Below are 26,276 nucleotides of genomic sequence, written 5' to 3'. Positions count from 1 at the left end.
GAGTTGCTAAGCCCCCCCAAAAAATTAAAAAGAAAAATAATAAAAAAATAAAGCTATCTAGGCAATGTGCCTGCATCAGTGAGTTTGCATGCAAAGTTGAGGACAGAATGCTACATGGTGCCAAGACAAAACTGTTCGGTGTTTTACAATAAAATAATGCCCAGAAGAAAGTTAAATCTGCAGCTGTCATGTGACAACCTCCCACAGCTGAAGATCCTGCAAATTTAGAGGATGACCAAACCAATTGATTTAGATCAGGGCATAGATGGAAGTGGAAGGATATTCACCACTCCATGGACCTGGCTTTGAGAGATGATTTATGGTCTGAAGCCTTGAGTCCAAAAGAGTTTTCATGCCCAAAGAGGTGTCAGGGAGGTGGTCTCACACCTGCCCAGTCGCACATCTCAGTCTCAGAGTTTGCAGCTGCACACAGAACAGGTTACAGAAATGTCGTGGGTTAAACCCAGCCCTTCTTTTTCAGGGAAAAAAAAAAAAAAATACTATTTCAAGGCACTTCTGCGAGTGAAAATGTATCTTCTTCCTGCTTATTAAAGCTCCTTGAAATTCCTCACCAACCCAACACGAAGCAGCTGCAAAAGACCTCTTTTGGAGAGTTTCAGCTCTCTTGCTCACCCACAATGCCCTCATCAACTGAGCTTGTACCTCAACAATTGAAATGAATTACTTTTACTCAAATTCAGATAACTTTTTCCATCTGGCATCCACTGCAATCTTGTTTTCCCTGTTGCCCATTAACAAAACACATTAGGAAAACCTCTGGGTACTTTTAGGAAATAAGTATTGATTTACAAACTTCTATGGAAGAAAAAAATTGTTTCTTTCCGAGAAAATGATCCCCTCTGAGATGTCAGACTGTTTTGACACTGAATTGATGGATAACCTTGTTCTGCTCTAACAATTACAATCTAAAAAGCCTCACTGATTAAAACATGATTCCTCTAATTTGGATTTGGGACTGCCACATGTCTCTTATTCAGTCTTTGCAACAGAGCCATCGAAAGTCAACATAAATACACTTGTAAGCATGAGAAGAACATGGTTGTAAATTTCCTTTGGGTCAAAAAGATTAATTTGTTCTATTAATTAGCATTCAGGCCACTGAGATTTAAATACAACTTGTGGAATGCTAAGCAAAACAGTCTACAAGGATCTAATATCTACTTTGTTCTACTTGATTAAACACAACACAAGTGCCACTAGACCTCTTGGAACTACATAATATACTTTTATACCCAGATGTCCCAGTTTCTCCTTCATTTGCATTTACTCAGACTTTTAAACGGCAGTAGTTGCTATCAAATCTCCCATGCAGAGAGAAAGTCTGAAAGAAATTAGCTTTCTTCAGCCCAGTGCTTTTTCCCCTCTTTTTCTTTTCGATTTTTTCCTTTTTATTTCCTTTTATATTTTTTTTTTCCTTCCTTCCCAACCTTTCTGGATGGCCTAAACCTCGAATTACATCAGAGAGAACTGATAAGATGTAGACTGACTTTATTGGTATCCAAATATATCTATAGCTATATCTATATATATCTATATCTATATATTGATATATGTACATTTGGATATATACATATTATGTATACATTTATACTTATCTAATTAAATAAGTAGATTATGTCTGCTAATTCACATTGAGAATCACACGCTCCCAGGCTCGGCTTGCCATGTTCTATGTGTTTTATCCACTGGTAAAGTATCACTGCAGGACTTATTTTTTTTAACTTCTCATTGAAGATTACATAAAGCAATTTTAATCATCTTTTTCTTGCTTAAAACATGTTTCCTATTATGACAAAGCCTTTTATTGTTTCTCCTTTCTTTGAAAAAAAAGAAAAGTCATCATTTTACCTTTAGGTTTATCACCTTTTATTAGCATATAATATAGTCAACCACCTTAATTGTTTATTTTTTAGTTGCATGCCATAAGTAAGATCAGGTAAATCCTTGTTGTCTTGTTGGGTTTTGGGGTTTTTTTTTTGGTCCCTCATTTTCCAGCTGTTCTACCTACATTGCAGTAATATCTGCCCTACTTTATTCAGACTCCTAAATCCAACATCATCCCTTTGTGAACGGATTCCTGGGAACACACAAAATAGGCCAAAGTTGTAAGTTGAGCCCTGGGGCAAGTAACTGAAATAACCAGGCAAATATGTGACAAAATAAGTGTAAAGAGTCTGAAATTATTGAACTGTCTTATATATGGAAAGCGAATAAAGGTTATTTTTCGTGAGATTTTAGTGTCAAGGCTGTATTTATATGTTTTCATGGTCATGTGCATCAACCTCCTATGCAGAAAAAGAAAAAAAAAAAAAACTTGTTTTCATTAAGAATACATTTTTTAGTTTGGCTATATTAGTTACAATCCCTAACTTTGGAAACTGTAACTTGGAATGTTTCAGAAGCAAAACAAAATAAAATTAATGGTTAAGAATTCTGAAAGGTGAGCACCTTGTCTGCTGAAAACTGAAGTTGTCAGTGAAGGGTGTAATCACTACTAAGTAATTCAGGTTTCACATGTGTTAGGACCTAAAAAAAAATCTTCTCATTTAATTACCAAATCCTTCATTTCAACCTGAGTAAGAAGCAATTCAGAGAAAATTACAGTGTGTATATTACATAGTTCAGATTTTAATCTTAGGTAAAAATGTCCTTGAAGATGTACTCAAAAGGACTAAATATCAATGTTTCACTAGTTTTTAGAGCTGAAAGCTAATCTGGGCAAAATCTAGCTAAAATCTAGCAAAAGCTAGCTGGTCAAAATAGGTACAGCTCTACACTGTCCAGCTTAGGATAAAATATATATGAAGATGTAAGACCAATATGTAACTCTCCACAGACCAGTGCCTAATTATCTGTGTGATCAGGCATGAAAATCTTATTATTCTCACCAAAATTAACCAATGTTCTTTTGGCCTTTTAAAGTCACAGGCTTGCATGACTATTAGCTGGATGTAAGTTCCTCTTTCAAGTGCAAAAACACCCCCAAAAACCCCATGTGCATTTAAAGAGGATTTCCATTTTTTTTCAGCTGTACATATTTTGTGAATTTTCATTCCCCCGACTGCAGTGTGATTAGTCTACTGATCTTTTCATTTCTCTTGGAAGAGACAGCAAAACCAGGGAAATGTTGTTTATTGATGTATTGCTATCATTGCTGCAGTGACAGCTTTAGTCATACTCTATGTGAGAGAGTCATTAGCCAAATGGAAATCTGAGGCCAAAAAACGTTCCTGATGTTCAATGAGATAGCTCAGTTATTTGAAAAACAGCGTGTATTTCATCACAAAAGCCTCAGATTCTTTACCAGGGTAATTTATTTTTCAGGCTTTAGAATTCAAAGTAGTGCTACCCAAAGCCTTCCAATTGCTTCTCAATATTTAAATGGATTGTGGTGGAACATTTTTTTCCACCCAGGTCTCTGCACCTGCAGCAAACCTGTGTTGTTTGGATGCTTTCATATCTGTGGGGCCCAGTTCCATGTTCTCACATTGGTTTTATATGTGTGCAAAAGCAGAGAACCAGGCTGTAAATTTTTGCAGCCTGCTGCAATAGAATACTTTGAGAGTTGATCTACAGCAGCCTAAAATTAATCTTGAGTAGAAATAAGCTCTTGATATTTTGCACTGATACAACCAACACAGAGTACCTCTTCTGAGTGGTACGGGTACTAAATTAATTTTGTTATTCTATTTTATGATTATCTGAAAAAGCCTTTCTACCCCAGTCACCTCATGAGTTCTGTCTTCCTTTGCACAGCTGCAGGTTTAAATGTCATAAAATGTAATGTGAAAATACTCCCTTCCTTTCATTCCAGAATTTCAGCGCAACTTATCTTGAATAAAATTGCTTGGAAATGGATTGTATTTATATAAAAATAAGAACCATTAATTTTTAAAAACCCACAAAAAAACCACCACAAACAAACAAAATCTTTTATCAAAACAGTTCTTTGAGACCCACCAACTTTTTGATCCAAATGTAATACAGAAGTAGTTTCTGATTATCATTCTCCTTTAAAGTTTAATTTTCCTCAATTTCTCCTTTTTTTGTTTCAATATTTTCTGCTAATTTCAATAACTTTACTAAAAGTGTTGTCCACACTTTCCCATCTTACTCCAAACATGCACATATAACTTGTACATTTGTACTAAAGAGTTGAATACATTTCCAATGATCCAATTACTAGAATTTGTATTTTCTGTCAAAGTTAAGAAAAAGAAAAAATACCACCATATAAGAGTTATTTTTATAATTATGGACTTTGCATCATTCTTAGATGCAAGAATGTTAGATGCAAGTGTTAGAAAACTATCAAGTTCAGTGAACTCATTTCATATATTCATTAAAACCCAGATTATAAAGCTTTCGAGATTTCTGATATCAAAATAAAAATATTAATCTATTACAATACAAAGACTGTGCATGAGAAAATTCCTGTGAATTCTTGATAATGATGAAAAATTTCTTCCAGTGTGGCCTTCTGCCCCATTCAAAAAATTTCAGCAACTTCATTACAGACATTCTCATGGGTTTCTGGCTATTTGAAAGGAATATAATGCTATAAAACATTAATGTTTATATTAGAGGTCCTTAGCAAAACAGATTTAACACTAAAGAATCAGCCAACATAAGAAGCTTAGGGTCTTATCCTTCAGAAAGCAGATGCTGGTCTGCAAAAGCTCAGAGTCTCACGTTCCCTGGGCCTACTGCTCTTTCAGGCAGATCTACTGCTTTGGTATTGACCATAAAACATTGCACTGCTAGAGGCTGGAAAATGTTTTTCCCCCAAGTTCACCCCCATTTCACTCACGAGGCACAGAAACTAATTTACGTTTGGGAAAAAGCGTGTGCAGGTGTACTTTTCTTTAAGTTAGAGACAGGCTGATGGCTGGGCCCAGAGAGAGGTGTGGACTGGTGCAGCAGGCAGCTTGTGGATGGTCACTTCTGCTGCTCCCTGGGGCCCAGCACTGGCCCAGCTTTGTTCAGTTTCTTTATTGATGATCTGGATGAAAAGATCAAACTCTTCCTCAGTGAGCTGGTGGGTGACACCCAGTTGGGTGGAAGTGTTGATCTGCTGTACGGGAGGGAGGTTCTGCAGAGGGACCTGGATGGGCTGGACCATGGGCCTGGGGTGTGAGGTACAAGGCCAAGTCCCAGGTCCTGCTCTTGGGTCACAACAACCCCATGGAGTGCTCCAGGCTGGGGGAAAAGTTTGTGGCAAGGTGGGGAAGGCCCTGGGGGTGCTGGTGACAGCAGCTGGAGCAGGGCAGTGCTGCCACTGCTGAGGCCACAGCTCGAGTGCCGTGTCCAGCTCTGGGCCCCTCAGCACAGGGAACTGAGGGGCTGCAGCGTGCCCAGAGAAGGGAACGGAGCTGGGAAGGGGCTGGAGCCCCAGCAGGGGCTGAGGGAGCTGGGAAAGGGGCTCAGCCTGGAGAAAAGGAGGCTCAGGGGGCCCTTCTGGCTCTGCACAAGTCCCTGCCAGGAGGGGACAGCCGGGGGGGTCGGGCTCTGCTCCCAGGAACAGGGACAGGAGGAGAGGGAACGGCCTCACGCTGGGCCAGGGGAGGCTCAGGGGGGACAGCAGCAGGAATTTCCCCATGGAAAGGGAGCCCAGGCCTTGGAACTGCCCAGGGAGGTTTGGAGTGCTCATCCCTGGATTCTGCACCCAGTATTCTGGGCTGGGGACAAGGTGAGCATCAGGTACAGCTTGGACTTGGTGGCCTGGGAGGGCTTTTCCATTTTTCTGGGATTCTGAGCTAAATAACATATCAAACCACACCAAGCTGCAGATATATGTTGGAAAGCACATGTTTCTGTGCTGATGTCACCTGTAATTGTAAAGTATGACTACGGCAGGCTTGCCAACATAGCTGAGGATAATGAGGATGTGTTACCATCAAACCAGGAACCTCCTACCACTTGTGGACAAAAGTCAGAATCTCCCAAACTCATCTCAATGAGTCACCCACCAATGCAAATTTCTTAAGCAGGCTTTGAAGGTCAGCATCCTAATGGCAGAATTCCACATGTTCTCTTTTTTTCTTTTTTGACCTCAAAATCATTTGTAAGAACCTTCTAGAGAAGCTGGCACTGCAGACAGATATCTACCCAAGGTGGTACAGTCCATCTTCTGTCATACATTAGCAATGGTTAATTCTTAAAAGATATTTGGCTTGGAACCTAAATTCTATATTTACATACTGGTCAATGTTTATATAACCCCATTTCTTCTTTTTTTCTCTGAACTATTTTCCACAAGATTAAAGCTCTCCAGGGTGAGAATTCCAATTTTACTACTGTCATCCATTTTCATTACTGTCATTTTCAGAAATAATTGAGGGAAACTATTAAAAAAGATGTACAGAATATCTTATTTACTGCTTCCGTGAATACATTTTAATCATTTCACAGGAAAAGACACTTTGCAGGCTACATTTCCAAAACCTAATTTTATTATGGTACATTAAGAACTGGTTAATTTTGTGAATCTCTTACAAATTGTAAATTCACTACTTATGTCAACCTGTAAATTAGTAAATATTTCTTAGATTTTACAAGGGGAAAAAATAATGGAATGATGTCACTGCTGTTTAATTTGAGGTTATTAGGAAATATGTTTGGGGAAGGAAAAATATTGCTCTGGTCTTAAAATAAATGTCAGGGTAAAATTTGTCTGGCACTTTCTTTGTCCATTAGTGAATTTCCTTTTGACATTCTTTATAATTGGCTTATTACATTACTTGTATTTTCTTAATAGTCAAAATCCTTTTATTTCCCACAATAACAGAAGAGCCATGTATGACTTATAAAGAGCTAAAATCAACTTCAATGAAAAGTGTGCAATCCTGATGATTTCAGAAGTTTCTGAAAGTTGGTTTTTCTGCAAAAACCAACTTGGCCAGTTTGAACACAATTGAACTTTGACATAATAAAAGAAAGAAAATTCCTAGAACCTTGGCAGGAGAGTGGTGAGTTGAACTAGTTTCAGTGAAAAACTTAAGGACTGTCAAAAGTAGGTGCTTAAGTTTATTTTTATTGTAATCTTACAGTGAAGACAAAGAAGAGTTTTGTTTCAGACCTAGATGAGGTTCAGTATTGGTAACAGTGGCACATTCAGTATCAAACATGTGTTGCCCTACAGCACTGGTATTTGACCAAATCTATTTTTATTATAGTTTAGGTGCCCTATAAGGTTGAAAAGTCTTTATGTGATTAACATATTTGCCTTGGGATCCAGAGGAAACCTTGGATTTCTGAAAATAAAAATTAATGAGAAAAACTTAATCAAAATATCATAATGTCCAACAAAGGCTTGACCTAAATGAAGAAACTAATGTTTTGGTCAGGTCAATCAATTTTTTTTCTCAGCTCTGTATCACAGTGCCACTACTTAATCAGTCATCCCCTGACAAAGAGCATTTGGAAATTTCTTATTAGGACAGAGATGCAAGGCTGCCAAATTAACGTCCATCAATTTCCCCAAAACTTCCTGAAGCAGCAGCAGAGCACAAAGAGAGCTCAGTTTTCAAGTGTGCATGCAATGATGGGATGGCATCCCGAGGGACCTGGGCATGCCAGGAGTGCCCCAGGGGATCTCAGGAGGTTTAACCAGGCCAGGGGCCAGCGCTGGCCCTGGCACAGGGTGCCCAGAGCAGCTGGGGCTGCCCCTGGATCCCTGGCAGTGCCCAGGGCCAGGCTGGACATTGGGGCTGGCAGCTCCTGGGACACTGCGAGCTGGCCCTGCCATGGCTGGGGTGGGAATGGGTGGGCTCTGGGGTCCCTTCCAACATAATCAATTCTGTGATACATAAGTTAAAGACTGCATTTTAGAAACTGAGATCCAGCTCAGCACAGTGGACTCATTTATCCCAGTCTTGTCCAGAAAAGCAGATTCCAGCTGCTTGGGACCTCAGTGCTGAGGTCCCAAACTCCTGCCTCCCCTGGGCATGAGACAGCATTGACCCCCTCCCCACAGGTACCCTGAGATGGAACTACGTGATTAGCTTTGCAGCACAAATGAGAGAAACAATCTATAAATAATCTGTTAAGTAACACAGGTCAATTAAATATTAAATAATCTGCTAGTTTAATAATCTGCCAAAGGTTTCTGATGTTTTCTGCTGCTCAGTTTGGCTATCTTAAGGAAATACGAGAAGAGGCCAGAGATTCAAGAGTGGTGTTTTAAGGGATGTGGAAAAATATTCCTGTTAAAGGCTGCAATGCAAAATTGTGACATCTCCCAGGCTAACAGCACTTGAGAAGGGTGTTACACTAAAATAACACCACTGGTTGCTTCTTACATTTCTCTACTTCCAAATACTTAAAAGGGGCTCCAAGGATTTACTGTACAGTGAAAAATTATAGGAGCAAAAAGGAACCTCTGCCAGCCACGTTTCATTTATCCCCTGTCCATAGCCCTTATAATTATTATGAAAGGAAATGTGACAGTCCTGCATATTTAATGACCTTGTTACATAGAGGATACTCTCCTGTGCTGTAGTGGTGCTATAAATCTCCTTTTGGGGGATTATTTGCATATTTATATAATTCATATTATATTTTTTATGTATTTATAATATATATTTATGTAATATATTATATTATATATATTTATATAACTTACAATACCAGTGACAAAATTTGGAAGATCATTGGGAAGTTCTCTAAAAAAGAAAGAACTAAAACTTTACACCCAGCTAAAAGTATTTTTAGTATGAGAGATCCAGCTCCCATTTGGTACTCAGTAAAGCAGTAACATTTTTAAATGTATGAGGAGGAGAGGTTTCAAGGCCCTACAGATACTTAGGGGAAAAATTAATTAAAAACATAACCTGAATTAAAGCATTTATTTTCAATTATATATTTCTGTTAGTTATGCTTATAAACTCTAGCATTCATTATATATATTTTAAGTAACAGGAACATTAAGTATAAACGTAGTAGTTCAGAAACTATTTTCATTTTGCATCCACTACTAACAGCTCACAATTGCCTGACTGCTTAAACAAACAATTTCAAGGTAATCCAATAAGCACAATTTCTTTTCTTCAGACATGGGAAAAAAGAGTGAACTGGACTTAGTTCAACAGTTAATTAAAAGCAGTATTTTCATAGGCCTAAGCTCAAGCTAGGCAATACCTTCAAAATGGAAATATGCCTTTACTTTGCTATGTGATTAGGGAAAAAAAATTACAACAAAAAAATTATTTACAGTAGTCACTGTCTTAACAGTAAGAAAATTGTCAAAGATTTTTACATGAGAGGTTAAAAAAATTATTTTTTTTTTCTCCTTATCCTAAGTTTTACTTTCTTCCCTCTTCTTTCATGCTGTGTTTTGCAAGGCTCTTTAAATAGTACCCCAGAATCCTGAATTCAGTGGGAAGTTCATCACTTGCTTCAGCAACAAATGCTCAGTAGCTGAATCATTGTGAAAATCCCACTACACTTTAATTATATTCACTAAGCTGAAAACTTTTTTTTGCTCTTTTTTTTTTTTTTTTGACTATGTGTCTTTTTAACTTGTAGGTGTGAATCACACACTTGGATTCCACAGGTGGTTGGTTCTCTTGGTGAAACAGAAACAGAAATAAATTCTGCTACTAGGAACATGATCCAGAGATTTTTATGCTTTCAGGAAAAAAAATAAAAAAATTTCAGATTTATTCTTTTCCTTTTTTAATCCCTATCAGTTTTCACCTATTAGAATGGCAAGGGGGGCATAAACTCACATTATCTGGAGCTGAGGAATAAGCTGTTCTTTAAACACAAATAAAAAAAGGAAAATAATATCCAAACACCATCAGCATCGAGTCTGAAAGCCTTTTTACACAGTTAAAAATACTTGGCAAAGAAAGACATTGTTATACGAGCACTGAATTCTGATTCCTTACCCACGCTTCAAATCTTGGTGTCTTTTTGAATGCTCATTTTTACAAAAATGTAAAAATAAATAAAAGAACATTTCAGATTATTTAGCAAACTAATTTTACCTATAGTATATGGTACAAGATTCATCCAAAGCATATAATACTTTTTTATTAAGAATTGAGTCAAGTTATCACTGTATGGTTTGTTCTGCCAATGTAAAAGCCACTTACCAGTCATATAACTCAGAGATACCAACTTTATTTAAGATTAACAAGCTCTAAAGAAACTTAGTAAGATTTTGAGTCTTTGGATAAAATCTAAAAATGGATCTATGAATCTTTATGGGCATATTTATGTAATTACTCATGGTTAAAACTTAAAATATTTTTGTCTTGCTTTTTCCTAACAGCACAAATGAAATTCATAATTTTCCTACTTTCCAGAATTTTAACAACTTTCAAAAAGTTTTGAAACCCAGCTTTAATTGTGCTTTAAAAGTGTCACACCAGGCATTACAAAGAACCTGTATGCTGGGTATTCAAACCATAGAAATACAAACCAAAATATTTCTTCTGAATATGCATTTCTCAATATACCCCAGAAGTATAATAGTGAATGGAAATAAAAGTATCCTGCAGTAAGTGGACCTTTGGTCAAAAATAGCACATTTTCCACTAAGAAATGCTATTACACATTGGGATTGTGCCACCTGAGGGGAAGGCATGGGGCAGCTGAGCAAAGGGGATGGGAATAGTTATCCAGAAAGAAAACAGAGGTGGGTGAAATAAAGAAGAAGATGATGCAAAACTGATTTGCCTTGACAAGATATCCCAGTGATCACGGTAAAATGAGATGTACAAATACTAATTCTTGCTGACCTGAGACTCATCAGTAGATGACCTACTTGCGAAATCTTTATTTTTTTAAATTACTGGAGTAAAGGTTGTCATTCACATATTTATATGTTAGCAGAGAAGAGAGGGAGGATTTCTGAGGGTGGAATGATATGCCTGGAGCACATTAGGAGCTTAATTTTTAATTTCATTTCAAGCCATCCTACATTCATTTTAAAAAATTGCTATTTTTCATGGAAGAATACTCTGCAAAAGGAAAAATAAAATGTTAGAAAGGTTTCTAAAGCCAAAGGGTTTTAATTCAACCGTCACCCAGAAAAAGAAAGAATAATGCAAAACTTTCAAGTAAAAGTGATAGATGTTAAATTTAACAAATATTATTCTGACCATAAATAAAGTATCTTCAAAGTTCAGGTCAGATATTCTAAACTAATTGGACAAAACTAAAATGTGGAATCTGATAAAGCCATTAATTCCATCTTATAGATAAAAAAAAGAATGTGAGGTTTTTTTTTCAGATGAGCCCAGAAAAGGGAATCTAAGAAAGATTTTGAGATTTTGTCTTCATGGTTTTGATTGTCTGATCAATTAAATACTAAATTTATTTATAAATTTATGATATAATACATAATAATACAATAATATAAACTATATAATAGATTTATAATATAATATAATATAATATAATATAATATAATATAATATAATATAATTAATATAATATAATATAATATAATATAATATAATATAATATAATATAATAGATTTATAATATAATATAATATAATATAATATAATATAATATAATATAATATAATATAATATAATATATATGTAATGTATCATATATAGTAATCTATAGTAATATATATTATGATTTATTTCTATTTATTTAATTTAATTTATTATATCAATTATATCAATATATAAAATATATAACTTGATATTATATTAATATTATATCAATTAATTAAAAGAGCAGCGAGAATTTTGCAAAGATAAATGTCTTACTTATAAAACTTCCAGCATTCAGCTTTCCTTTCCATCTTCAGAGTGGTTGGTTTTGTGGTGCTTTTTGCTCGTCTCATTTTTCCTTTCCCATTTCCCTCTGCTTCTTCAGGTATAAGTTTTCATATGCATATCAGTTTAAAGGGATGCAGTTTTTGCTTTGAGGTTCTGACCAAAGATTTCAGAGGAGGATGCATTTAAACATCTGTTGAGTCCTATCAGTTCAGAATGACTGATATTTGTGTTTCATAAGATATATAAGCAAGGAAGAATGTTTTGAGTGGGATTTTAGTTTTGGTTTGGCTGGTTGGGGTTTTTTTGGGGGATTTTTCTGAGATACTGGACATCTCAAGGGAAGTCATAAATTCTCCTGACTCTCAGTGACTCCAGAGCTAGGCCCTGGTCTGTTCTTACACAGGCTTGATCCCATCAGAGCCCCATGAAGTGAATAACAAAATCTCGCTGCCAGTGATGGGCTTTGGAAAGTCCTTTTGCCTGAGATTGATAAAACAGCTTTTTCAAGAGCTTTTGGCATGCAGCACTGAGATAGAGATCACAACAGTGAATATTTAGGCACTTTGCCAAAGAGGAGAATCTACTCTGCCACACAGGCACAGGTGCCTTGGAAAAGGGCTCAGGGGAACTAGCAGAGATCTGCTTTGACTTTTCAAGAATAAATGAAGAAAGGTTGCATAAGAACGTAGGATTTTCCTTGCTGTATCACACTAAAGCTATTGACGTTAAAGAAGAAAGCCAAGGGTGAAGGATAACAATTGCTCTTCACAGATAACCAATTATCCTGTAGCTTGAAAGTGGTGCCTTAAAAGGCCTGCCTAGCTTTTAGCAAAGTTTAGGGTTTTTCTGAGGAAGAGACCATGTTACATCTTTAGTTTGAATTGCTTTCAAAGAACTTATCCACCACGTACGTATCTGTTCGTGCTGGTTTTATTGGTGGGTGTAGTCTCCTCCCCACCATTCCATCCTAGGTGTGTCACAGGCAGAGGAATGACATCCAGGAGGAATTAAAATGGGTGATCTTTTGCCTTAAAATTCTGTGCCTTGGGACACAGAGATGGGGTGATATCCTGATTCTCTATCTGGAGTGTAAAGTCGCCTTTCCCATCAGTCAGATCTCCTCAGCACAAGAGCAGGGACTTGGGCTGCAGGAGCTTCAAACCCATCCTTCTCTCTGTTTATATGCATAGCCATTTAATTTCAGCTATCATCATATATTTAGCAGCTAATAATCTGAAAACACCTGACAGATCAGACCTATCCCATGGACTTTGCTGGAGCTCTGCTGATGAGCACGGGGATTTTCTTTACTGTGGATGGCAAGAAAAAGTGAACAATTCATCTCGTCCTTAATCTAAAACCTCATCCAACCTAAAGCAGATCAGATCATTTAGATTAAAATCCCTCTCCCTTGGCTAAGGAGGGGAATGTCGGTGTCTAACCCTGCAGCATTAAGGATGTGAAAGGTGATTGGAATGATCTGGGTTTTTTTCTAAATCATTTTGTTGCTACAAACATCTTAAAACTCATGAAAACAATGTGACCTATTGGGTTTTTTTTCTTCCAGTGGCCTTATATTTTTTCATATACTTTTGTGTTCTTGTCTACTTAGGCAGTATTCACATATTTGAGTGCATACAGAGTCTCAGCTCTATATGAAATAATTTATGTCAAAACCCACTTGCATCTAATTTTTTTCTTTACTTCATATTTTTGACAACCATTACTGTATTCTGAGAACACAGGAAAATTTCATCTTAGATAAATATAATTCTGATTTACTCTTTTCCATGTGGTAAATTGTTATTAATTATTAATAATAATAATTAATAATAATTAATTTTTTTTTCTGGACAAATAGAGTAGAGTAGATTTTGTTTAGGATTGTTTTAGATTAATTTTCTTCCCTGGGGAATCTTTTGTAGGGGGAACCATGCTTGTAGTAAAATAACGCCCATTAAGTTTTATAAAATTAACACTTTTAATACAATATAACATTTAATAATTACCAGAATTTACATTATTTTTGTAAGCCATTGAAGGTTTTTTCCAAAGTGTAATGGGTTACATTCACTTTTCTGACCCAATTCATGGGTTCATAAAGACCAAGTTTTCACTAATTTGGATTATATAAACTGAACACTTTTACAATCTTAAATCAAAGCCCACTGAAGTGGATTAGTCTCAAAAATGACAGAAAGGGTAATATACAAAAGAAACAGAGAAAGAAAAAGCTTAAGGATTCCATAAAGACTACAGAGGAAAAAGTGTTGGAGATATTGATTTGCAATAATTAAATAATGTAACCAGGAAAAAAAAAGAAAATAAAAAGAAAAAAAAAAAGAAAAAAAAAAGTCTTTTACTTAGGCAAGTTTAATTTAATAGGAAATAGGATTCTTGACCCCGCTGGCAAACTCTTTAACATTATGAAGTATATCACACAGAAAGTATTCTTGATTATTGACTCAATAAAAATGTTAAGAGGAAGAATGTAGACAGAACAGTGAGAAATAAGCATGAAAGATTTTCTGTCATGAAGATTCCTGACTGTGCATAAATGGGGATGTGTTTACCATGAACACCATAGGCAAATCTGCATTCCTGTAATCAGAACTGCTCACATTACTTAATTTAGTAATTGATCCCCTACCCCTACATTTGATCCCCTTGATTTGATCCCCTACCCCTACAGCTTCAGTTTATACTGCAGAAAGAGAAAAAACAGTAATCTTTGTTGGGGTTTGAATCTTTCAGTGACATTTTTTTAACTGGCAAAAGTGCTTCTTCCCAAAATGTTCCTTTGTTATAAAAGCAGTGGCAGTGGATTCCTATTGTTCTTTCATAAAATGTAGCACTTTTGGCTAAAATATTGTTTGGGCATTTATTTCACAAATTGTTATAAGAATCAGAGTTATTTAGAAGAAAGACCATTTTTTCTGTTTTCCTCAGCCTCAAGTTACCCTCTGAAAGTATTTATTTTTAAAGTTAACAGGGGGTTATAACATAATCTGAAAATTTCATGTTTGTCTTTTATTCCAATTTGATGATAAACAAGCAATGCTTTAAAAAAAAAAATTGTTTATATCATTGCAGTATTTAAATCCTTGCCACAGCCTGTCATGATCTTTGAAATCGTGTTTTGAGTCCTGTCATTATACAACCATGTCTCACCCTGAGAAAGGGTATTTCCAAGATGTAGATAATGCTAAGATAATACTAAAATTATATCTTTTAGTACTTCTATTTCATTTCATAACTGCAAGAACAAGGGAGTAACTTTCAGTATAGGCAGAATTTTATTTATGTGATTGTTCTTCCAGTTCCCCCGAGAAAATGAAAACAGCACACACACACAAAAAAAAAAAAGCAATAAAAAGTAAAAATACTTTTTTTCTTTTTTTCCTGGTGATATAATTTCATGAAATGAAAAAAAACCTTCAAGTATAGAACATAATAAGTAGGCACAGATATTATGCATTAGAGTTTTTGGGTTGCTTGAAATAACAGTTATATTCCACTGCATGTTACAAGGGAAAAATTTCAGGAGCAGGATATTATGGCTTAAATTAATTTCAGGCTACAAAAATATGGCATTACATTTCAGTAACTGATTCTGAGTTTACTTGCAAATATTAAAAAATCAGCTTCGTTCCAACAACTTGAATTAAAATTAAGACAGGAGTGTATGTTTAGGTTGACTTAAAGCTCAGACCACATCCATCTCAAACTCTCTGCCTGTGCTTAAGTTTTCCAGATGTGATGCTGGCTTTTTGATTTTTCACCTGCTCATTGAGAAGAGGTTGGGTATGTGTAAAAATCGGTTTCTTTCAACAGGTGTTCAAACTTTTTTCTTCAAGTTGCACCCAACTTTTGCAACAAATTCAAGAATTTACTTTAAATATACCTTTGCAATCAATAGCTATTCCCCCAGGAATATCAACACAATCTGTCTTACCCATCAAAGACTTAAATTTGACAGAGAAAACATGACAGAGTACACACTACCAAAGTAGCTAAATTTGTTCTAAATTTACTTTATAAATAACTTTCCTCTAAAATGTCAGGTTTAAAAAAAAGAAAAAGCAGCGGGGAGGGGAGGGGAGGGGAGGGGAGGGGAGGGGAGGGGAGGGGAGGGGAGGGGAGGGGAGGGGAGGGGAGGGGAGGGGAGGGGAGGGAAGGGAAGGGAAGGGAAGGGAAGGGAAGGGAAGGGAAGGGAAGGGAAGGGAAGGGAAGGGAAGGGAAGGGAAGGGAAGGGAAGGGAAGGGAAGGGAAGGGAAGGGAAGGGAAGGGAAGGGAAGGGAAGGGAAGGGAAGGGAAGGGAAGGGAAGGGAAGGGAAGGGAAGGGAAGGGAAGGGAAGGGAAGGGAAGGGAAGGGAAGGGAAGGGAAGGGAAGGGAAGGGAAGGGAAGGGAAGGGAAGGGAAGGGAAGGGAAGGGAAGGGAAGGGAAGGGAAGGGAAGGGAAGGGAAGGGAAGGGAAGGGAAGGGAAGGGAAGGGAAGGGAAGGGAAGGGAAGGGAAGGGAAGGGAAGGGAAGGGAAGGGAAGGGAAGGGGCCTCTGTATCTATCTTTAAATATCTCTTCATAATTGGCTTAAGAAGCATAGTGAACTATGGAATTCCATATATTTTTTGTGGAATCAGGTCAGCTATGTAGCATGAGCTCAGTAGTCTAGATATTCAAGATTACTGTTCTTCTTTGTATTTATCCATAATGATGATTTAGAGTTTGGATTCTGTTCTGAGTGTCAAAGGAAAGAGAGTGCATTTTGATAAATACCTGCTTTAAAAGAAGGTCTTATTCTTTTTAATATGTTTTAGCATGCTATGAATTTACTCAGTTGGCTAATTAACATTTCCCAGGGAAAGTAATTAGCATCTATTGGTTACCCTGTATTTCTGTAGGCATCGAAAGGGGTGGAATGGAAAGCAAGAAAAATCCTTAAACAATATACTCACTTTTCTCCAAAGCCATTCACTGGATATTGGAGAGCTCACAATTTTTGCAGTCATAATGATGATAAGAAAGATATGTGAGACACCAGTTTTTCCACTTCAAAAAAAAAACCTGACATTACAGCTTTTATGGCTTTTAACACTTAATTCTATCCCTTGCTATGAAGATACCCTTTGATCCCAGGATCAGTGCAAGAACATTTGTGTGTCATGGAGTTTGAACAAATTCATCCCTATGAAGCATACATAAGCCCAAAATAATAGCAATAATTTCATTATTTTGGCTGTGCACAAGCCATACCAGGCAGTTTGGGAACTGCAGTGGCCTCCTCCTGGTTGGGGCAGAGAGGGAAGTTCTGTATAAAACCCAAAATGCAGTCGTACCTGCCATTAAAATTTAAGTAGTACCACCATTAAATGCCATAAAATGACCATTAAGTGCCATAAAATTAAATTGTTCCACATCATTAAAATGCTTCCTGCAAGAATAATGGAGGACAGGGATGCCTAGAGAGCAGCACCCCTATACTGGAAACAGAGGTTTCCTGAACTGACAAAATCTTAGGAATCATCTACAGCAGAAGCTGTATGATGGCACACAAAAGAACCTAGGGCTCTGTGAAATGTAATTTCTAAATATTGTCTGAGAGGAAAAAAAGAGAGAGGCTTTTTCTTGTTGGTTTTTTTTCTCTCTCTCTCTTTTTTTTTTTTTAATAATAAAAAAGAACTTGCTTCAAAAAATTACTTCTAATTATCTAAATATTATCACCCAAATAGGAACAAATGGCAAGCTGCAGATGGAAGAGACTGCCATATCTTCTCTCTGTTCAATAAGAAGCAGAAAACCAACTTAGAGTGCTTCTGTAAAGCATTTAAAGTAAGTAATAACAGCGTTTAGTCACTAAGATTATTTTCTATTGTAGCCTGCATCGCTGAAAATACAGATATAAATCTATTATAATGTCTATCCCAGTGACTCAATTAAGTGTTCTTATGCTACTGGAATGGAGAAAACACCTTAAACAGTAAATACTTTTAAAACTGCTCCATGGAGACTACTTCAGCCTCAAAGAACAAGGAGAATCTGTTGTTCCAAAGTCCTCCTCTACAGGGTAACAGGAGGAAGAAAAACACTCTGTTTTACCACTAGAAACACTACTGCACGCAGTGCTCCTCTCCCAAATATCAGGAAAAATGCCAAATTGCCTTTTGAACTATCAAATTAATGAGCAACTCTTCCACAGGCTTGGGTAGGAGCAGAATTTAACATCTTTGATTCACAATATTAGGCATTTACAGCTAACCTGGGACTAAATTAATTAAAAACAAGTCCTTCACCTTGAAGTGAATCCTTTAACAAGCCTAACCCTCAAATTTTATTTCCTTTAATGTTAGTTTAGCAATGTTTCTAGGACTGCAGCTAGAAATCAGTCTCTTTTCCTGCATGTATAAATTCTAGTTTTGTCTGTATTTTCCTATAAAGCATAAGTGATGCCTCATTAGACACTGACGTCAGAGCAGACAAGATATTTCCTTATCTAAGCTCACTGAATTTTTAGAAGCCTGGGAATTGTTTTCTAACCTGGCTGATGCAAGTTTGTTTTTTGGGGTTTTTTTTGGGGGGGTGGATTTAGAAAATATGTGTGATTCTCAATGAATTATTCAATGATAGGAAAGAGTAGGTAATTTTTTCTACAGATCAGTTTAAGAAAAAATTGTTGTTGGTTTGATTGGGGTTTTTTTCCTTATTGATGGCTTTCAGGTTGCATTAATTAATTGTTATTAAAAGCTTCCATAATATTTTAATTTCTCCTGCAAAGCCATTATTTCTTCTCTTATTGCAAGGACTTACAGTTCTGTCTTTACTGAGCTGTGGGAGCTGGGGGAAGCGATGTTTTTATGTCCTTTTCGAGACTTTTTGGGGATGCAGGGTTACAAAGGCTGAATGTGTCATATGGTGTAGGAAGTCTTACATTTCCCAGATATACATTTTTGAATAAGCAATCCTTTATCCTTTATAAAAATTAATTACTGTTTCTCTTTCCTTGCTTTTATGGCAAGCATAGGCCCAGTATAAGATAAATCAAGTTAAAAGCTTTAACCTTCCTTCAAGGAATCCATTTCTTTCTCATCCAGAGGAAACCTGCAAAATAGGACCAAAATGGCACAATAAAACTAATGAAATTCAATGGCGTGAAACAGATTTCTGTACTAAAAATCTGCACACCATCTATTCCAGTGGTTCATATGGTCCATGGGAGCATGAGTTAAAATGTGTAACTCAGGATGGAAGGGGGAAAGGAAGGAGAAGGGGCAACTCCAAACATAAATCTAAAGATGTTTAAGTGTCCTGTGATTTTTGTATTAAAAAATGGTAAATATTTTCAGAATTATGTGTTGAAAAGATGAAGGGTCAAGTTTTGGTGGGCTGCTTCCATTTCCCTGGCTGCACATAACCAAAATCTCTCTTCAACTACTTTTATTTCAGTTTGGTAAATTTTAATAGATTATAAGAAATCCAAGAAGCTGTGGAAAAAAAAAAACCAACCAAAAAAAATATCCTTTATCTGTGAAATTGTTTTCTGTTTGGTTTGGTTTGCATTGTGCATTGTGGTTTTTCCCCAAGGAAAAAAAAAGATGTTCAAAAGGAAAGTTGGAGGCTGGAATTCATCATTTGCGTTCATAGAGAGGATTAACAAATGATAATTACTGAATGTCTGGAAGTAAAATGTACAGGTAGTAACTTGTCTTATCTACACTAATAAGGTGTTTCAATGAATCTCTTTGATTTGACTTTATGACTGATGATGAATTTTAATAATCACAGCCAGGATAATTTGTCAAATTAAAGAAAGATATAAGATTTTATCTTTTATCTTCTCTATGTTCATTTATTTGTCTCAGAAGTAGCAAAACACTGGCAAAACAAGTTAGAAACCCCTTCAGATTGAGAGAACCTAGTGAAGAACTGCCAGTCTAAATTTAATGTAGATAATGTCATGATGAATGGCTTGTTTATCAAAGTTCTTTCCTCCCTTCCATGGTGAATACCTGGATCTAAGCAAAAGCCTGAGTTCTATTCCCAGATAAACAGCCCACACTTGACACAGAAACAATTTCAGTTCCAGCAATGCCATCCACTTCAGAGCTCAATATAATTTTGATCTTTATTATTCTTTAATCCTGGAGGAGGGCTGTCCAAAGCAAAAAAAAAATAAAAATAATTCAATACCCCAAAAAATCCCCAAAGCAAACAAAAACAACCCACTAAAACTAACAAGTGAAACTCAAAACAAAGATACAAAAGGAAACCAAAGAAACATATGTTTTAAATCACTTTTCTCTGCAAACTATTTAATAACTTCCTTGCTCTATTTTTAAAAGTAATGAAAAATTTTCTATATTTTGCACTTTACAATTTATTATAGACAGAATTTAACTAATGAAGAATTTTTACACTCACTTCTCCCTCATGTTTAATAAATAAGGACAAAGTCCTTAATTATTTGTTTATGCATTTCTGAAGAAGTTTGACACACTGTGTGTGTGTGCTGTTTGACAAGACATAGCTGAGAATGTTAGAAATAATTCACTAAAAATCCATTCATCAAACAGATAACATTTTTGGGCAGAGAAAATGACTTTAAAATGAATACATGTGGCTGTCACCATTTCCTTCTTTATATAGAAAAGCCTCTCAAAGGTCACAAACAAGTTTTTAGCAATAAACTTCTTTCATATTTCCAAGCATCGTTCTGAGTAGTAGCACCTAGGTGCTGAAAATAGCAAAAGATTTTGAGTTTCATCCTAAATTCCACCTAATAAGTTAATGGCATTTCAAAGAAACCACTGGCTAAGGATTCACATTACTTAATTACCCACAGAAAAGAAACATATGGCCTTTTAATGCAGCTTGCTAGATGATAGTTCCAGTTTGGTATTTGACAATATTTGCAAGGTTGTTCCTCCTTCTGCGTTGTCCCAGTCCTCCTGATATTTTTGCAGTAAATATCTACAAGAAGGTGCTTCAGCATTTCATTGAATGCCACTTCTGAGAGTCTCCCACGTATCTATTACACTTCAAAGTTGTTTGCCTGGTCAGGAATCAATATCACCCCATTTACAAAAACAAACAAACAAACCACCAAAACCCAAAAAAACCCAAAAAGCCACATGGAGGATCCATTTATTTTGCCCAGAGTGGGGTGATTTAAGATCACACTGGTGTTTTTGACCTTTATTGTGTAATTCTGCAGCTAACAGAGTGTCCTGTGGGATGTGCCACCATGGGCTGCACTGTCAGGACATCAGGAGCTACAAGCAGAACAGGTGAATCAGGTGAGAATTGTCTCTAGGAATCTATCACAGTACATTGAAAGACAAAAATAAAACAATAAAATAAAAATTAAATAAAAAATAAAATAAATAAAATAAAATAAAATAAAATAAAATAAAATAAAATAAAATAAAATAAAATAAAATAAAATAAAATAAAATAAAATAATTAAAAGAGAACTGAAAATTATGTGGTCTTGGGAGCTGAGTTCCCAAGACCACAGTTTCTCTGAACTGTCAATGAAGAGGGAATTCTGCCTCAGAAAACAATCAATCCCAAGGGCCCCAAACACCCAATAAAAACTTAGTTAGGTAACCTAAAAAATAAGACCCCATGACATTAACTTATTAACACTATTTAAATGACTTCCATTTAAGAGACATTTAAGTTTTTTAAAAAGGTAAAACCATGAGAATACCTATCTAAAACTTTCCTTCCTGCTTGTTTGAATTCAGAAATGTGCCTGAACCCCTGAAAAGGCATGCCAAGGGGTCCTGCAGGCAGAAATCCCTTTATTATCCCTCCTGCAGCAGCTTCCAACACAGCCCCAGCACTTCAGGTGTTTCAGGTGCCATGGAAGTGTGTTTCAGTTCAGTATAACAATTCCCAACACACAATATTAGCTGCAGGGAAAAAGGTTTTACACAGCATGTGGAGATCTCTCATAATTTCCAGGCATTTCTCAGCTGCTTATATTCTTCCTATTCTAGACAACTTTTAACACACCTCAAAGTTAAAACATATAAATGATATTTAAAAATAAAAAAAATTAAAAAAAAAAAAAATTAGTACTTTTTAATGGGAACAAAACATCTTAAAAATGTCAATTTTGGGTTGCTTCCTACTCCTGAGAGGGATGATCTGAATTCTTCACTTATGTTTTACTCTCAGGTAGAGTAACCACAACAAATGGGGAACAATTAGGTCTTCATTTGCTCCAGGAGATGGAATTGTGAATTCTCTCTTTATATGCAAGAAACAGAGAATCTAAAGATAATCAATTCAGGCTGCCCATAGTTAATCAACCCAAAGTACATTAAAAAACAATAGTAGAAAAATTACGGTGTAGGCCAAGTAGTTCTAAATAAACATTGCAAAGAATTTTAAAAATGGCAGCTGAACTAAAGAAATAAAATATTGTGGCATCATTAATTAGGTTTGATTGGATTTTGGAGGTATTCCTGATGGAGCACTGTGTGGGTCTTTGAACACTGATGTGCAATGAACTCTACAGCACAATTATTGTTGGAGACAGAGAGTATAAAAGGATAAATAATCCTTGTTTGGGGATTGGGAATTGATGATGCATTGGAATGCAGCAGAACTGAACGTAACAAGTTACAGCTGCAGGAAGCATATATCTGTTGTTGAAAGCTTTATCTGTTCCTCAATGTATCACACAGTGCCCCTCCCTACTCTAAATAATTCAGACATTTTTAAACAATTTTTCTTAATCTTGTTTTGCCTTAAACGTATTTCCTGTAAATCATGGTTTCAGGGAAAAAGGGGGAGATACTGACCACACAAAATAAATGAGAATAACTGTGAATCTATAGGCATTGTCTTGAAAGGGTAGATCAGGTTTTAAAACAAATAAAGGAAAAGATTTCATGATTCTATGTGGGTTTAGAGCAGGGGGGGAAGAACGTGTTTCTCTTTTATTAATTAATTAAAAATCTAAATGAAATATAATAAATAAAATAAATAATAAAATAAATTTATAAATAATAAAACTAATCGAATTATTAATTTGTGTCAACTGTGATAATTTAATAAATATGATATTATATTAATAATAATTAATGTATATTGTGTGACAAAAAAGCTGGAAAATTGCAGGTGTTAGTAAATGCACATTCTCTAATCAGTGCATTTCTTAGATTTCTGCCTCTAAAATATTGTATATCATGAGGTTTTTGTTCTTCATTGTTCCTTCTAACTTCAATTGTGTTGAATGAATAACAAAAAAAATTTCCTGTGCTTAGATTTCAAGAAATTGTTTTGACATTTCATTTCTTGAATATTTCCTGATTATTTTGAGGTTTGATTTGCTTGACTGTTTGCCATCTATTTCTTGCAATCAAATGTAACAGTATTTTCAAATTTCAGTGCTGGGGAAGAAATTATTAAAGATGTTACAAACGCCCTTTCAGTGTAGGGGAAGAAACCAAAGACATCACTATGACTTCTTAATTGAACAGGCTATCAAAGATATCAAAGACGGGAGGAAACTGTTTTCTCAGACAGCAAACAGACGTAATAATTGCCATTATATACCACAATGAATGTTCCAAAAGATGGGGTTTTTCAAGATCATTGGCGTGAATGCACAAATTACTCCAACTCACAAAAACGGTGCTGTTGAAGTGAATTCTTGCCTTGGATTGTTTACTCCAACTGCTGCCATTTAACACTACAAAACATTACAGGTGCACTGCAAATTGCACTGCTCTTTGCACTGATGTTTTTGCTGTAATAATGATCATTGTAGGAGGAATTCCTGAGGAATGATGGCCTCGTGTGGTGTTCATAGAGCTCCTGATTTTGAGGATTAATCTCGTTGGGACAACAAGAACAAGCTACAGGAGGAGTTCCTTGTGGAAAGGCAAGAAGTTCACACCCCAACCTTCCTATTTTTCTTTTCCCTGAACCAAAAGCATCAAGGGAGGGGGGAATTCTGTCCCTCTGCCCTGCTCAGGTGAGACTTCACCTGCAGAGCTGCCTCCAGCTCAGGGTGCCCAGAGCAGCTGGGGCTGCCCCTGGATCCCTGGCAGTGCCCAAGGCCAGGCTGGACATTGGGGCTGGCAGCTCCTGGGACACTGCGAGCTGGCCCTGCCGTGCCTGGGGTGGGATAAAATGAGATTTGAGGTCCCTCCCAACCCAAAATACTCATAGAACTACGACTCCATGAAACAGAATTATAGAAAGTGAAAATATTGTCCTGAAAGGATGAGCTCAATGGGTAACTTTTTAAAGTGTATGGAAATGAGAGGTGATAAACCAAAAAAACAGGCTGCAGATTGAATATATAAAGCATTTGAAGTTCAGCCAGAACACTAATTATGGGCTCCAGCAAATGCTGGTTGTCTGTACTGTTAAATAGTATCTATTATTTTTATTAGAGATTATATCACCAATTTTATGTGTAATAGTTTGGTTTTTAAAATTGCTGGCTAAATGTGCATTTCTGGCAACTCATCAAAGCATTAATGCTAACATTTGTTCATGAATGTATCTCTTTTGTTATTGTAGATAAAGGCAGAAAGAAATGTTTATTTTGCCTTTTCTACAGCCAGTAAGTCCATTTACAAAATGCGTTACATTTCCCTTTCCAAAGCATCTGTATTAAAAAGCAATTAAACAAATAATTTCTCTGTAAGCAACAAAACTAATTATGCCTAGTTTTCTACATGTGTTGTGGGAACTTTTTATTTTTTTAATTCTGCCAAAATTAACTGCAATGTCTCCGTGACACTCCAATCATGAAAATATCTGTCCTCCACTATAAAGCCAGACTGCAGTGCCATCATGTCATCACCTTCTCACAATTTATCCTATTTCTCCTCTGTACCACAATATTTCATACTCCTTTAAATGCATTTATGTCCTCTCTTTACATTTCTCAGTCTTTGATGGTGTTTCTAGTTATTTTCTGTGGCCCTGCAAGTAAAAGGAATGAGTGTCTGACCAGTCTTCCCATGGAAGCATCTCAATTTTTCTTTTTATTTCTTGTCATTTTTATTATTTAGAAAATACTTTTCTTATTTGTATTTTTTTCTTTTTAATTTATTTTTATTTTTAATTTAATTTGTTTGTTTTTTCATGAAGAAAGATCTCCTTACCCCTGTACTTTGTTTATTCAGCACCTTCTCACCAGTGTGAGCAATCGCTGTCGAAATTTGTGGGTTTTTTTTCCTGTCCATTGGGGAGATATAATTGTCTATATTTGATAACTGATCTTCCCAAAGTTTTAGGGCATATAACCATCCAGACTCTAGAAGTTACTTCAAATAGTTGAAAACAAAAATCCTGAAGTTACTGTGGGAGTGTGGCCCCCCACAAGTCTTACATCAAACAGGAAAAAGGGGTAAGAAATGTTCATCAAAGGAAGTAATCTTGTTGAAAATAAAACAAAAAACAAACAAACAAACAAACAAACAAACAAAAACAACAAAAAAAAAACCACCAAAAAAACCAAAGACAGTGTCAAAGTTAAAACAAAATCAGGAACTCATGGAAAAAAAAACCCAAAACAACCAAACAAAAAAAAACAAAGCAAGAACCACAAAAAAAACAAAACAAAACCCACCAAAACCCTAAAACTGAAGCATTTTGGATGAATGAGAGTAAAACTTTGGATGCCTTCTGGGTAGGACTTGCTGAAATTCAAATTCTCTAAAATTTAACAAAGAAATTATGCGTTTGCAATCCAAACTGAATATGTTAAATCAAGTCATTAGTTTTTTCCAAAAATTAAAAGGACTTGTTCAGATCATCATTGGTACGTAATTCATATCCAAGTATTTACAAAATTATGTGAACTAGGCAGATGCAGCAAATTTCCTTTGTGCAACTCACAGTGGGGCAGTACAGCTTTGGGAGTCTAAGATGGATCAGGTACAGGTGCGATTTTTACTCTCCAATGAGTTTTGTTGAATCTCGGTGTAAAGGGTGTGTTTTCTTATGTTAGAACCAGAAAGAATCAAATAAGATCCAAATCACCGAATCCCAGAATAGTTTGGTTTAGGAAGGTTCCTGTGGAGCTCCCTCAGCCCAGGCCGTGCCCAGCTGGGGCTGCCATGGCTCCACACAGGGACACTCCAGGCCCTCCCTGGGCAGCTGTTCCAGGCCTCTGCCCCTCCATGGACACAAGTTCTTCCTCCTGCCGGGCTGCCGCTCGCTGCCCTTTATTTTATTCTCGGCAGCGCCCGGCAGAGCCCGGCCCCATCCTCTGGCAGCTCTCGGAGATGTTTGTGTGGATCCACGGGATCCCCTCTGGGCCTTCCCTTCTCCGGCCTGGCCGGGCCCGGCTCCCGCAGCCTCTGGAGCTGCTGCAGAGCCCAAATGCTGTGTGCGGCCTCCCCTGGGCCCTGGGCGGCAGCTCCTGGGCTCTGCTGGCCTGAGGAGCCCGGGGCTGGAGGCAGCGCTGCACAGGAGCCTCAGCTGGCCGGGGCAGAGGGGCAGGATCCCCTCCCTCACCTCTGCCCGTTCCCTCACACCCGGG

The 26,276-nt window shown here is 36.6% G+C and overlaps 1 long non-coding RNA gene across 1 annotated transcript; it reads left to right on the top strand.

Moving 5' to 3' along the window:
• Positions 1-1,647: 1,647 nt before the first annotated feature.
• LOC147647976 (uncharacterized) lies at positions 1,648-24,444 on the top strand. The gene is made up of 4 exons (XR_015280532.1): positions 1,648-5,710; positions 17,494-17,593; positions 20,973-21,054; positions 23,544-24,444. It is a non-coding gene; the product is annotated as an uncharacterized LOC147647976 (long non-coding RNA).
• The last annotated feature ends 1,832 nt before the right edge of the window (positions 24,445-26,276 follow it).

Source organism: Cyanistes caeruleus, chromosome Z (genome assembly GCF_971803275.1).
Source record: "Cyanistes caeruleus chromosome Z, bCyaCae1.hap1.1, whole genome shotgun sequence".
Taxonomy (NCBI): domain Eukaryota; kingdom Metazoa; phylum Chordata; class Aves; order Passeriformes; family Paridae; genus Cyanistes; species Cyanistes caeruleus.
This window is presented reverse-complemented; position numbering and strand designations above follow the sequence as displayed.